We start from the raw sequence: 16,238 nt of genomic DNA on the forward strand, positions 1-16,238 counted from the left end.
GAGCTAATTTGGTGGTGTAACACCCCCATATTCGTGAGGAGCCTTAACTAGGCCTTTCTTAGCATATATGGGCATTACCATCTCGGTTGCCCGAGGATAGTAATAATCAAATGTCGATAAGAGAACTATTATGTTATATTACAAGTGAATTAAAACCAACAACGATATAAAAGATACAACTCAAAGACTAGTCTCTAAAGCTATCGAATCTCGTGAAGACTCATCCCCGCCAGGACTCACTATCAACAACATCAACACCTGCTAAGACCGACTGCTCACCATAAGGGATCACGGCAGACACATAACAAACAAAACAACCACACAAGGTCAGTACTGAGATAAGATACGACAACAACATAGCTATCAACACGACACAACACTATCAATCTCACGCACAATCACAATAATTCAATCAACCTTTGTCACTGACTGTCCACTGGACCAGCCCTGCCAGTGGGGGACCGCAGCTGTACCCACCAAATCCCCGCTCATCATACCGAGCGATAACCCTGTCCATTAATGTGCACATCCCCTTCCGTGGCGGGTTCCACGAAGGGCGAAACTAGGGCGTGAAGCCACTCCCGCAAGTGACCCCACTCAGCCGAGGACGCGCCTCGCGAACCAGAGACAACAATCACAGAGAACTGCAACGCTACAACCAACAAACTGTATGTACTAACCAACTATAGCATACACGCTGCCACACACAACGCACCACAAAAGACAACAACAATGATACGACAAACGACACACTAGACTATCCACAGAAACTGAGTAGGCGAACCTACCTTTAAGCAACTGCAACCAATCCATGCCAACATATGACATATCCAGCAATCAAGCAAAGCCTATAACCACAACACAATCATCTATTACTACCAAGTAAACCCTAACCGTAAAGAACAAGGACACGGATGATGATTATGACATACCTATAAGGAGAAACCCGGCAAAAGACCGCTACCCGACTCAAATAACGCTCTCCTAAGGCACAAGGATCTTCAAAAGGCTTCCATGGAGGTTTTGTGGTGAAGGGAAGGGAAAGAGGCAACCAAAGGATAGGAGGAAAGTGGCGGAAGTGATTTGCGGATTTAACAAAACGCGATTAAAAACCCTCGCTGAAAACTCGATACTCGATCGAGTACCCAACATACTCGATCGAGTGGCCCCCTACTCGATCGAGGTAACCTAGCTACTCGATCGAGTAGCCTCTACTCTATCGAGTACCACTCTTAACACGTAACCCAAGATAGTTTTGGCACGCACTTCTAAGACTATTCCCGCTCCCAATGTCAGTCAACGCTGGTCAAACGGTCTCTAAAAGGGCGGGTATTACAGTCTTCCACCCTTAAAAGAACTTCGTCCCCGAAGTTCAACTCACCTATCTCAACGCATAAGACACGGGAAAAACACGACATCACCATTCTTCCTATTCAAGTCATTACTCTCCGGAAATACCATCCCCCATGTCATCATCATCACCGTCTAACGCTCTATTCAAATCGACTCTTACAACTATCATGCAAACATTGTCATCATCAACTGTCACTCTATATGTATACATCAACTCTTACAAATTATCATATATAAAACATCAACCTCGCAATACGAACCACCACAAACAACCATCACCCCTCATATAATAACAACTATCAACCCGAAACATATCTCATATCAACTTCATGCTGCACAACTAATACCACCATGTTACTCAACAACGCGATTCTATTACGACATATTTCACCACAACTATCTCTTTATGACCGTCCTTTAAAACATACTATCACATTCACTTCAATGAACTAAAGTAGCCACTTACACTTCATATAAGAAATGTGATCAAAATACTAGAAAATTTTGTAATTAAACAACAAAACATTATAAACGAACAACAACATAATTTCAAAATCAGCCTTTTTATTTTGCGACATTACTCTTCCCCTCTAAAAGGAACTTCGTCCCCGAAGTTCACCACCAAAATTACAACACATATTACCTATTACTTGCATCATAACATAAATTAGAACCATATTATTTATTATGGACATTACTCACTAAATATATACTTGTTAAATTAGAAATCATACACAAACCACCGGAATAACTAGCCGCCGTCGATAAAGCATGTTAATATCGTATGCCCAAATGTATGAAAAGATGAAACTTTAATGGATAGATAGTAATATGGCATATGTAATATTAAAACAACAAGAAATCGTCACCACTTCACTACTTGTTACAAATATGCATATAGAATCGAAGCGCGGCTTCTAACATATGTAATTAACGGTTCAAAGGTGTTACTACGCACTAATAACCCCATTAAACATCACACTTGCAATTATAAAACAATTGCACCTTTTTAATTTTCGAAAACCTCTGTAAGGTGCTGCTACTCGATCGAATATGTAGTGGTACTCGATCGAGTGCCATGCTACTCGATCGAGTGTCTTGGCTACTCGATTGAGTAGCCCAAAGATCAGAAAGCTTTATTTCCTTCTTTCCTGTGACTACTCGATAGAGTACGGGGTACTCTGTCAGTACCTACAGGCCAAAATGCCTTATAAAACCTGTCATAAACCAAGATATATATACATAGCCGTCATATAACTCGAGTCGGGATGACTCCCCGACTCCCAACATCCTGCAACAAGGTCAAATATCAAATCCGGCCTTATGGCCAACAATACAAGTCCATAAACCAAGTTTCAACGAAAACAACTACCAACATCTAATAATGCTACCAACATCTAAAACCAACGACCATAAACAGAGATAAAACAAGGAGCATCACTCCTCCTGCTGCTGCTGCTGCTGCTCAACCATCACCTCATCACCACCACCACCACCAGAAGTACCCGCTCCCGATGACCCAATACCCGCATCCACTGTTGCCCCGGCTCCCGGACTCACGTACCATGGGGTCAAGCCACCATAGGCAAAGGACTGAGGCGTCCCCCACGTCGACTGATCCACCCCGTAGGAGTGGAAAACCCCACTATAGTCCCCCACTCCACTCCACCAAACCGGATGTGGTCCCTCAGTCCCTATCCCCTGAGTGTACGCCATCTCGTGCATGTTCCTGAGTGTCAAAGTAGATGACACTCTCTCCGCCTAGCTAGATCGCGTCTCCGGGGTGTCGAGGTAAGGGTAGCACGGAAAAGGATGTTGCTGCTGCTGTGGTGCTACCGGCCGTGGCCTAGTCTCCGAGGTCCTCTCCCTCACTCGAGGGGGTCCTCTCCCCAACCTAGGTCTCTCCACCACCACAACCGCCGCATTCTCGCCCTTCTTCGGCTCTGGCATTACCTCGAGAATCGTGTCGTCGATGAGGTAGGTCTGCAGCTGGCGGGGTCTATCAACATCCTACTCCTCCTCCTCATCATCAGAGTCCACAGTCACTACCGCCGGCTCTAAAGGCTCCGTCGGTGGGAGGTGCTCAGGAGCTGGAATCTTCATCCAACTCATGCCCCACACCCTCCAAGCCAGGCTACCGTCAGCCAAAGTTCTCAACCATTTCAGGTCAAGATAGTAGTCACGGTCCATAGTAGGCACTGGGGTAGCTAGAGGCACATACTCCGAAGAAGCCTCAAAAGAGGTTAGCTTTTCAGCTAACCGAGTGGCGATAGCGCCACAGCTCAAGTACCGTGAAGAGGCAGTAGCCATCAAGGCAAGGGCAGCACAGACCATGGAAGGAGCATTAAAGACCACTTTCCTGGCCCGCTCTGGGTTGAGGTACGACATCAGAAGCAACACATCATGATTGTTCAGTTTACTGATATCCGGTCTATCATTAAGGAGGTTTGAAAGAGAACGGAGAAAGACCCTCAAGGTAACATGCTGAACGTCATTAATCAACATGTTACTTGAGGTGGGAGCTGGCTTTCCAGTCAGACAAAGCATTAGGCGGCAGACACCGCACTCGGCGGGGATATCGTTGATAGAATCCTTGGGAGGCTTGGCCAACCCAAGGTGAGACGCAAAAGATCCATAGTCAACAGAAATCGGTGTTCATCAACCTAAACTCAACGGTTTGGGCGGTGGTCATAACTAAAGGAGCTCATAAACTCCAAGGTAAGAAAAGGGTAAGTATGTTTCCTCAGCCTATACAAACCCAAAAAGCCCAGAGTCTCGAATATGTGACGGACATCCATCTCTATCTCCAAATCCTCCAACAAAGTAGTATCTATACACCTCGTCGGTCTCATTTTGCGTTTTTGCAAAACTACAAAACGCTCTCGCTGTTTGAAATCTACAAACACAACAGAAGGGTACTCCGGAACTGCGGGTACCACGGGTCCACTCCCTTCCCCAACCTCAGGTTGTGTAACCCTCCCCCGTTTACTTTGACGGGTTCCTACGTTCGGTCTCGGCATCTGTTTCAGCATATGACTTAAACAACTTGCATAAACATGTAAAGCATATACTTCACGCAATTTGGATTTTACATACTCAGCCAAGTACACCAATTCATCAACAAGTTCGACATGTGAAGCACATAATTCATGCCATAAAACATTGAATACTCAGCTAGGTACACACATTCACCAACAATTTCCTCAATTTTGACATATAAACTCAGTTCATAGCTACTCATAAACCATAGTTGTGAAAAATTTATAATGGTGAATACACATGCTCAACAAATTCCAACAACCTAGCATGATTCTAAGGCTGCTCTATAACACTCCCAATAACATGTGAGGCAATTGTACAAGTTCATGGAGAGGTAATTTAGAACATATCATCATCACCTTCAATATTAGAAACAAACAACTCAATTAAACCTGTCAGACGGTCTCTACAGCTGTAACAATTTTGGCATATTTTTCATCAATTATCATCACTACTATCATATTGAAGTTCAACCTTTATTTAAGCAGTCATATACAACACCAAATTCCAAATATAAATCACGAATTTCCATTTGAGGCACTTTTAAGACGGAGTTTTAAGGCAACTTTCTAAGGTGAAAATCATCAAAATCCATCCTTCAACATGATATAAACAATGTATAATACTCAATTCCATCATCTAATCAATGTAAAACAATCAAAAATCAATTTCAATTTTGTAACCCTAGAAATTTCAGCTTCAATATTGGCAATTTCTAGCCTATTTTACAGCAATTAATCACCAACATTCATACAAGGGAAGCATGTGAATCATATTACAACAATTAAAAGCAATAATCTATCCATATGAATCGAAGATTTCAGATTGTATCACTATTCTAACACATTCAAATCAATAAATCATGTAAATTAGGAAGAAAAGCATACCTTGATTAAGTAGCAAAGTAAAGAAACGAAATCAAACATAGAAATCAACCCCAAGAATCACCACCAACACAAGATTAGGAAAGCTTTTGAGAGGGAATAAGGCTTAGGGTTCGAAATATAGAAGAAGAATGAGAAGAAATAGGAAGAATAGAGGTTTTAAGAAACCCGTAAGATTCAATGTACAGTAACCTACTCGATCGAGTGTCTTGGGTACTCGATCGAGTACCACCCTACTCGATCGAGTAGGTGCTATTTCGTCGAGTATTTGCAGAAATTTTTCCACATCCCGACGTCATAGCTTCCTAACTAGGTCGAGTAAGGCCTACTCGGTCTAGTAAGCACTCGCACTCGGTCAAGTATAGTTAAGTACTCGGTCAGAAATACGAAGTAACTTGAAGATTCCTGCAAAAACAACATCGCGTGTCGATTCCAAACTAAGTTCGGAATTCGGCACTAATTATCACACTCGTTCACGCATTACTATTATTACTCAAGCTTAACCTATCGTCTCAACACCTAAGGTGTATGTCACATTATGCTACACAAATTACCCAACTCGGTTTACCTTCTACCGGATCATTCATAAACATAATCACGTCATCATATTACACTTAAACTTACTTTACACATTACTACCAAACTCGTGTTCACTTCAACTTGAAGCATATAATTAACATTAATCCATCTTTTCATATATTATATAAATGCATACCTTCATAACAAATTAATGTCATCATGTTTCAAATTCAATCATAAGCAAATCATCTTACACAAATCGAATGTCACGCAGCGGAAAAATTTCAACCAATAAACAAGGCATATACGCATTACTATATGCTATGTTTCATATTATAACTCAACAATTCCGTCACTATCATCATTGTAATTACGGTAGAGTTTACAAACTCGTATATGACTACCGTTATCATCAACTTATAGCAAACACCAACATGTTCATTCTTCTATTATAGAATTCACTTTCACATTTCTACGCATTAACACCGCCTTTACTCACTAATTCCACCAACGATTATCATGCACGACCTAAATACAGCTATCACATCCTCATTAACTCTAACAAAGACTCAACTACAAGTAGCTCCGACACAATTAGCATACACATCACACATATACACACGGACTCCACATTCCGTACCATGTGGTCGGCTTAAGTATCATGGGGCCAAGATTTTGAAATGAGGGCGCCTACTCACCCAAAACCTAGCATCAGCTGGGGCTCCCATTACACATACACCAGGTTCATTTTATTAGACTCACTACGTTCATTATTTTCTTTTGTTACAGGTTCCAAAATCGTCGCTCTGATACCACTTTGTAACACCCCCATATTCAGAGGAGCCTTAACTAGGCCTTCCTTAGCATATAAGGGAATTACCATCTCGGTTGCCCGAGGATAGTAATAATCAAATGTCGATAAGAGAACTATTATGTTATATTACAAGTGAATTAAAACCAACAACGATATAAAAGATACAACTCAAAGACTACTCTCTAAAGCTATCGAATCTCGTGAAGACTAATCCCTGCCCGGACTCCAGCTATCAACAACATCAACACCTGCTAAGACCGACTGCTCACTATAAGGGATCACGGCAGACACATAACAAACAAAACAACCACACAAGGTCAGTACTGAGATAAGATACGACAACAACAACATAGCTATCAACACAACACAACGCTATCAATCTCACGCACAATCACAATAATTCAATCAACCTCTGTCACTGACTGTCCACTGGACCAGCCCTGCCAGTGGGGGACCGCAGCCGTACCCACCAAATCCCCGCTCATCATACCGAGCGATAACCCTGTCCATTAATGTGCACATCCCCTTCCATGGAGAGTTCCACGAAGGGCGAAACTAGGGCGTGAAGCCACTCCCGCAAGTGACCCCACTCAGCCGAGGACGCGCCTCGCGAACCAAAGACAACAATCACAGACAACTGCAACGCTACAACCAACAAACTGTATGTACTAACCAACTATAGCATACACGCTGCCACACAACGCAGCCACAACACAACAACAATGATACGACAAACGACACACTAGACTATCCACAGAAACTGAGTAGGCGAACCTACCTTTAAGCAACTGCAACCAATCCATGCCAACATATGACATATCCAGCAATCAAGCAAAGCCTATAACCACAACACAATCATCTATTACTACCAAGCAAACCCTAACCGTAAAGAACAAGGACACGGATGATGATTATGACATACCTATAAGGAGAAACCCGGCAAAAGACCGCTACCCGACTCAAGTAACGCTCTCCTAAGGCACAAGGATCTTCAAAAGGCTTCCATGGAGGTTTTGTGGTGAAGGGAAAGAGGCGACCAAAGGATAGGAGGAAAGTGGCGGAAGTGATTTGCGGATTTAACAAAACGCGATTAAAAACCCTCGCTAAAAACTCGATACTCGATCGAGTACCCAACATACTCGATCGAGTGGCCCCCTACTCGATCGAGTAACCTAGCTACTCGATCGAGTAGCCTCTACTCTATCGAGTACCACTCTTAACACGTAACCCAAGATAGTTTTGGCACGCACTTCTAAGACTATTCCCGCTCCCAAGGTCAGTCAACGCTGGTCAAAGGGTCTCTAAAAGGGCGGGTATTACAGGTGGTATTCACGGAACCATAAACATTGCCAAATTTGTAAAAGTAATCAACCCATTTTTGGTAAGTGCCTTTTTGTGTAAGAAAACTCTTTTCCAAAGAAATCAAAAGCTTCCTTCTCAATTTAAATGAGCAAATCAGTTTTTTTTTTTTTCCTGAAGTGTATAAGATTTGTTGAAAGTTTGGAAAGCCATTTCCAGAGTTAAAATATTTTCGAAATGTTTCTTTCAAAGACGAGTCTTCTTAAGTCACAGTGGACTACACGGTTTTTTTTTTTTTTTTTGTACTTAGACAATAAACCAAATTTAATGATCTCTTATAACACCATGATTCAATCTATAACATTCTTCATCTTTGATCATCCTTGTGCAATCTTCTTTGACAATTAGAGTTCTTGAGCTATAAGATTAAAACTTGAGAGGCACATAATTTGTGACACCCTTAAAAATTAGCGTTATCTAATTACTTAAAGGCGTAAATTCTACGGAAAAACTGGTAGGATATGTTTGTAAATGGTTCAACTAGATAAAACCTGCAATTTCAAAAAAAATTTCTAACTAAACCATTCACAACCAATCCAACTCAAGAAGTCCAACATTCCCAGAAGCGGGTGCCAAGACCCTGCAAAAGCTGATGAACTACTTTACATGCCATAGCTAAATAAGAAAGTAGAATGATACAAACCCAAAATAGAAAAAGGGAGACATATGTCCCTTCAAATAATATACAAACCAAAAGATAAAAGGGTTACTATAAGAATAGCCAAAAACTAGGTCCAAGGTTCCTTGCTCACTAGCTCGTCTGTGACCCCCAACAAAGCATCAACAACTTGTCAATCGCATTTTATACAAACACGAAAGCCACAATTCGGTGGGAGTAACTTGAGTCCTCCCGACCCACGAATCGTCAAAATTAATGTAACATGTAATGTAACATGTAAACAATTTGATAAACCATTTACTTAACATGTATTCTAACAAATGACCCCTAAACTGACCAAACTAAACTATCATGTGAATCATATAACAAATAGTAATCCAAACTTTATCAATCAGTAACCGCTTACATCTCACCTATTACGAGTTCATAAAATCACCATACAAGAAAGGGCAATATATCAAAGACGGGCATAAGTTCTTAGCACGGTCAATAGTCACTTTGTAACTCGAGTCTATACCACGAGGTAGGGAAGGTAATCGAACCGGTATCTTGGCTCGGCGGTTAATATTAATAAAACATGGCCAAGAGACAACACAACCCTAGCCTAAAATCTGCTTGAGACCTAGACATGCGGATACACACCACCGCACCCAAGACCCACAACTTTTTTTTAAAACAAAGTGAAGTGAGTACCCTAAGGAGTCCACCAAAGGGTTGGCTAGTACTTAAGCTGACCCCTTACTATCAAAATAAGTAACTGAGGTCATGCCCCAACTTGGATAAACATCCACTAGTCAGGAACACAAAGGCTATCAAGCAGTGAACATATACTCGTCAAAGACTATAAAGACCTATCTATGATGAAGGCCGAAGTACTCACCTAGGACCTAGTCCCAGCTAGTCCCAGCTTGAATACTTTAGCCCACACCACACAAGACTCACCACACAAGTCAAGTAAGACACCCACTTAACCATAAGAGGGCAAACAGTCCTACTTACCAATATAAATTCTAACATTCTATCATGTGAAAGGCTATATAATTGTCTATTCAAAGATACAAATCCAACGATGTCCTCAATAAGAATTCAATACTAACTTCCAATTCTAGCAATTTTAACAATATTAAAGGCTTTAGGGAATCTAGGGCCATTACTACAAAATAAGAAGCTATTTAAATTCAACTAACTAAATAAGAAGCTATTTAAATTCAACTAACTACACATGTGAAATAGAGATATAGTAAATGGCCTAAAACAAGAAAAAGGCCGATTATCTAATTCATTCAACCGAATTTTTACCCGCAACCCTGACCTGCGGCAGTGCGGGTCAAATTGCGGTGACCAATCACTCAATTAACTGACATCGCATCAGTCAAAGGGACTAAGGCTCAGTTTTCGGCACAATCAACAAAACATTACAATTTATCGCTATAAAATTCATTTTGAGCCTATTAATTACAAATTCATTTTGTAAACTATCCTAACATGTGATAACTATTAATATAAGCATAGTTTTACCATTAACATAATTTTTATTACTTATATGATTCAATTCCTAAAGTGTACTCATACTAACTATGTCATTAATAACCCTTAAATGACAAATTTTGCATGGAAAACCGCGAAACAAGCAACGGACCGACCCGGGCCAACCGTGGGCTAGCCGTGGGCTGCCCGCCACGGCCCCCGCCTTTGCCCGTCCCCCTACACCACCATTTTTTCCATTTTTATTTAGTAAAAAAGACCGTCCGAACATTAATTAATCGTTCCCAATTCAACTTTGTTAATTTAAACTAACAAAAGGCATAATTTAAGCATGCATGCAACAAATTTATCATGTGAAAACTACTACTCAAGCAAAAATCACCAAACATACAAAAATCAAAAACATGTGACGATCTTTCGTCGAGTAACTCGAAATATGTTACCTTAAGCTAGAAAAAAGAGCAATTAGCACCTCAAACCCAAATCCTAACTAGCAACTATCCGCTATCTTCGATAATATACGAGTCCCCAAACTCGTCTTCCAATTCTTCACCTAAATAAACCATAAAAACACAAAGATAAGTATATAAATACCGAAAATACCGAATTTTACCCAAAATTCGTCTTAAACAACTTCAAGAAAACTGAAATTAAATTATACCCAGTTGTAGATCGCGACGAGAGGATTCCGGAAAGGTAAATTTCGTGAAAAACCGATAAGAAATGAAGGAGTTGTGTCGATTTTAGCTTGGAATTTGTGAAAATGGTGATTTGTCTCTTATTTGATGAAGATAGAAGAAGAAGATAGAGAAAAATCAGAAAAAAAAAAAAAAGAAAGGAAGGGGGCTGGTCCGCGGGAAAGGGAAGAGGAAAGGAGAAGAGCGGGATTTTTAGTCGGGATTTTTACGAGTCGGGTTTGACCCGTTTCGATAATAATTAAAACCGTAGGTCAAACGCAAATTCCGTCAAGACCAAAGTTCTTAAACACGAGATTACAATAAAATTGAGTATTCATACGACCCATTTCCAAATTCGTTTACCCAACGTTCAAAAGAATTGTCATTTTCCCCCCGATACGCCCTTATTTCGAAATAAAAGATTTTACACGGTTTAAACTATTTTTAAACATCTCGAAACTATCAAAATAAATACTTTTCTTCAAAATATAATAAAATTATATTTCTTTGAATTATTTTTACTTTAAATACTTAAATATCACTTTTATTTGATTAATAAATTATTTCCGAAATATATTAACGATCCAAAACTACGGGACGTTACAATCACCCCTCCTTTTAAAAAGTTTCGCCCTCGAAACTTAGAAGGAGAAATTATAGTTATAAGAACATATAGGTATCTTTTCAATGAAACGGTGATACTCTTGTTGATCAGACAAGAGCATCCATATTCATATCAAGATATAAAAATATTTCTACACCAATAAATGAGAAAACCCATTATTGGGACGTCACCAACAACGAGATTAAACACTCATTAATGTTAAAACCATTAAAAATCATATAAGTATTTCCAAAATCTTAGTTTAGAGTTCTATAGTAAGAATACTATCTTTACTAATTATGATTAAATAAGGCTTAGTAGCTCGGAAAAAGAGTAAGAAAAGGAATCATTACACAAAACGAGAAATAGCTTAGATATCCAATCGAACACTAGGGTTGAAAGAGAGTGAGAAATCATTTTCAAATGTTATAGAAAAAGGTCAATTTGTAAATTTACTCCAAGTAAATGAACCAAAAGTTTACTCAAACTATATAGAATCTATGCAAGATGGAAAACAACTCGGGAATGAGAAGTGCAAGTCGCGATAGGGAACTCACACCCAACAGACAAGAAGGAATTGAACTTTTACAGGTGGAATTTTTGGATGAAGTCAATAAAGATGTCAACGAACAAGACGCTTTACTCAAGAGGTCAAATGAGTTCCATAGAGGCGAGCACAACAACAAGCCGGGAATAGCAAGAATGACAATTGTCGGAGATCGGAATTAGGAAGATCGGTACATCGAGAAAGGTTCACTCAATTATCCAACCACAGAGTCATCCTACTAGGTCCTCCGAACATCAACGGGGCAACAACCGGAGGCCACACTAATCCAAAGAGCCATTTGAACCACTCCTCGACAAGTCTACTCATAAGCTAATCCTTGAGACAATCCTATCCTCTACAATTATAACTTAACAGTTTCCCAATTAAAATGTTTCCACCAGTATTCTCCATCAAACAAACGCAAAATCCAAAGTCGAAACTAGTAACAATATTATACCCTTACCAAGATTCAATATTCTCAAACGCATTCATGCTTGAAACCAACCCACAAGCAACAAGTTGCACTATCCAATCCATAATTAGCACTAACTATAAGATAAATGGGTTCATCACACAAATCATCTGATCGGTTTACTCAAGGTTCACTATCCTACTTCCCAACAATATTCCAATTCCAATAGAAAGATTCCTCAAAGGATTAAATATAAGGTCCAAATTTACAATAACAATCCACGGACTTAACTATCAATCCCCAATTCCGTAAAGTAAGGATCAAATGACAAACGACAATCCCCGAACGACGATGCCCAAAACAAATCCAAAATAACCATAGAAATACTCCACCCAGGTAAACTAATCCCATTAGTCTCATCATCAAATTGAAACCAAAGTGGGTCTTATACCACCAAAACACGCGAACCTTAACTCGCAAGGAGACTACATCATTGCCATCATAAGAATTCCATCAAAATCTAGCTCTCATATCGCAGGGTCAAATACAGACACAAACTCCTACACTAATTCCCGACAAAAATCAAAATACAAAAATCCTCAAATCATATCCCACTAACCCTGTAAACATGGTCAACAAGGTACCAACTATACTAAGTTTGGTCAACTCAAAAGGTTTAACAAACTAACTAATTCCAAAGTACGATACCAAACCATTAAGCAACGTCAATGTCCTATTGTATTCCTTTCAAGGCCTACAAGGATTAGGGCTAACTATCATTCCTTTAATTCTCCATAAGAAACATCGAGACTCTCAAATGAAGTAGCTCAGGTTCATTCCATCTTATGTGCTAAGGTAGTACCCATGCTCAATCATCTATAACAAATAAGCTCTCAATAGACATAAATCCAAAGGTGTTCCTCAACTCACTAGGCTCTCATATCATGCACAACTAACAAGTCTAACCAAAGGATCCCAAGTTATATTCTCCTATACCACTCAAACCTTAACCAATCAATTTCTCAACTCGTTCACGCCCTCCAATGATACATTCTCTCAAAACCGGGTTCTCTTGAACAAGGGAACTATCCTGCGGAATAAAAGGAAGATGTCCACATGGGCTTTATTATAAGAAGAAAACGAACCTAAGATGAATCGGGAGAAAGAATTGAAAGGTAGTTACCAAAGCGAGAGAAGAGGAATTTGAAAGACGAATAAACAACGAGATTGGAAGACTAAGGTAAGATTGCATTATCTACATCTATTGGAGAGCCATCTTACAAAAGAGAAAATCAATTAGTACCTAACAATTAGCAATCACAAACAGACTACCACATAAAATCATAAATCTACCCATCCTACCCATCTCTCAAGTTTATTATTTAAAGGTCAAGTGATTTTAAGTGGGGTGCACAAACGTGCGTCGGGAGCAAATAAGCTCGATACAACCGTGACACCCTTAAAAATTAGCGTTATCTAATTACTTAAAGGCGTAAATTCTACGGAAAAACTGGTAGGATATGTTTGTAAATGGTTCAACTAGATAAAACCTGCAATTTCAAAAAAATTTCTAACTAAACCATTCACAACCAATCCAACTCAAGAAGTCCAACATTCCCAGAAGCGGGTGCCAAGACCCTGCAAAAGCTGATGAACTACTTTACATGCCATAGCTAAATAAGAAAGTAGAATGATACAAACCCAAAATAGAAAAAGGGAGACATATGTCCCTTCAAATAATATACAAACCAAAAGATAAAAGGGTTACTATAAGAATAGCCAAAAACTAGGTCCAAGGTTCCTTGCTCACTAGCTCGTCTGTGACCCCCAACAAAGCATCAACAACCTGTCAATCGCATTTTATACAAACACGAAAGCCACAATTCAGTGGGGAGTAACTTCGAGTCCTCCCAGCCACGAATCGTCAAAATTAATGTAACATGTAATGTAACATGTAAACAATTTGATAAACCATTTACTTAACATGTATTCTAACAAATGACCCCTAAACTGACCAAACTAAACTATCATGTGAATCATATAACAAATAGTAATCCAAACTTTATCAACTGTAACCGGCTTACATCTCACCTATTACAGTTCATAAAATCACCATACAAGAAAGGGCAATATATCAAAGACAGGCATAAGTTCTTAGCACGGTCAATAGTCACTTTGTAACTCGAGTCTATACCACGAGGTAGGGAAGGTAATCGAACCGGTATCTTGGCTCAGCGGTTAATATTAATAAAACATGGCCAAGAGACAACACAACCCTAGCCTAAAATCTTGAGACCTAGACATGCGGATACACACCACCGCACCCAAGACCCACAACTTTTTTTAAAACAAAGTGAAGTGAGTACCCTAAGGAGTCCACCAAAGGGTTGGCTAGTACTTAAGCTGACCCCTTACTATCAAAATAAGTAACTGAGGTCATGCCCCAACTTGGATAAACATCCACTAGTCAGGAACACAAAGGCTATCAAGCAGTGAACATATACTCGTCAAAGACTATAAAGACCTATCTATGATGAAGGCCGAAGTACTCACCTAGGACCTAGTCCCAGCTAGTCCCAGCTTGAATACTTTAGCCCACACCACACAAGACTCACCACACAAGTCAAGTAAGACACCCACTTAACCATAAGAGGGCAAACAGTCCTACTTACCAATATAAATTCTAACATTCTATCATGTGAAAGGCTATATAATTGTCTATTCAAAGATACAAATCCAAAGTGTCCTCAATAAGAATTCAATACTAACTTCCAATTCTAGCAATTTTAACAATATTAAAGGCTTTAGGGGAATCTAGGGCCATTACTACAAAATAAGAAGCTATTTAAATTCAACTAACTAAATAAGAAGCTATTTAAATTCAACTAACTACACATGTGAAATAGAGATATAGTAAATGGCCTAAAACAAGAAAAAGGCTGATTATCTAATTCATTCAACCGAATTTTTACCCGCAACCCCAGCCCTGCGACAGGTACGGGTCAAATTGCGGCTGACCAATCACTCAATTAACTGACATCGCATCAGTCAAAGGGACTAAGGCTCAGTTTTCGGCACAATCAACAAAACATTACAATTTATCGCTATAAAATTCATTTTGAGCCTATTAATTACAAATTCATTTTGTAAACTATCCTAACATGTGATAACTATTAATATAAGCATAGTTTTACCATTAACATAATTTTTATTACTTATATGATTCAATTCCTAAAGTGTACTCATACTAACTATGTCATTAATAACCCTTAAATGACAAATTTTGCATGGAAAACCGCGAAACAAGCAACGGACCGACCGGGCCAACGTGGCTAGCCGTGGGCACCTTGCCACGACTTGCTGCCGCCTTTGCCCGTCCCCCTACACCACCATTTTTTTCCATTTTTATTTAGTAAAAGACCGTCTGAACATTAATTAATCGTTCCCAATTCAACTTTGTTAATTTAAACTAACAAAAGGCATAATTTAAGCATGCATGCAACAAATTTATCATGTGAAAACTACTACTCAAGCAAAAATCACCAAACATACAAAAATCAAAAACATGTGACGATCTTTCGTCGAGTAACTCGAAATATGTTACCTTAAGCTAGAAAAAAGAGCAATTAGCACCTCAAACCCAAATCCTAACTAGCAACTATCCGCTATCTTCGATAATATACGAGTCCCCAAACTCGTCTTCCAATTCTTCACCTAAATAAACCATAAAAACACAAAGATAAGTATATAAATACCGAAAATACCGAATTTTACCCAAAATTCGTCTTAAACAACTTCAAGAAAACTGAAATTAAATTATACCCAGTTGTAGATCGCGACGAGAGGATTCCGGAAAGGTAAATTTCGTGAAAAACCGATAAGAAATGAAGGAGTTGTGTCGATTTTAGCTTGGAATTTGTGAAAAT

The 16,238-nt window shown here is 39.4% G+C and overlaps 1 long non-coding RNA gene across 1 annotated transcript; it reads right to left on the reverse strand.

Annotated features, from left to right (window-relative positions):
• Window positions 1–13,958: 13,958 nt before the first annotated feature.
• LOC141640391 (uncharacterized) lies at window positions 13,959–16,238 on the reverse strand. Its single transcript, XR_012542982.1, has 3 exons — window positions 16,135–16,238; window positions 15,917–16,026; window positions 13,959–14,158 (listed from the first exon to the last, which is right to left on the reverse strand). It is a non-coding gene; the product is annotated as an uncharacterized LOC141640391 (long non-coding RNA).

This window comes from Silene latifolia, unplaced genomic scaffold, assembly GCF_048544455.1.
Source record: "Silene latifolia isolate original U9 population unplaced genomic scaffold, ASM4854445v1 scaffold_79, whole genome shotgun sequence".
NCBI classification, from domain to species: domain Eukaryota; kingdom Viridiplantae; phylum Streptophyta; class Magnoliopsida; order Caryophyllales; family Caryophyllaceae; genus Silene; species Silene latifolia.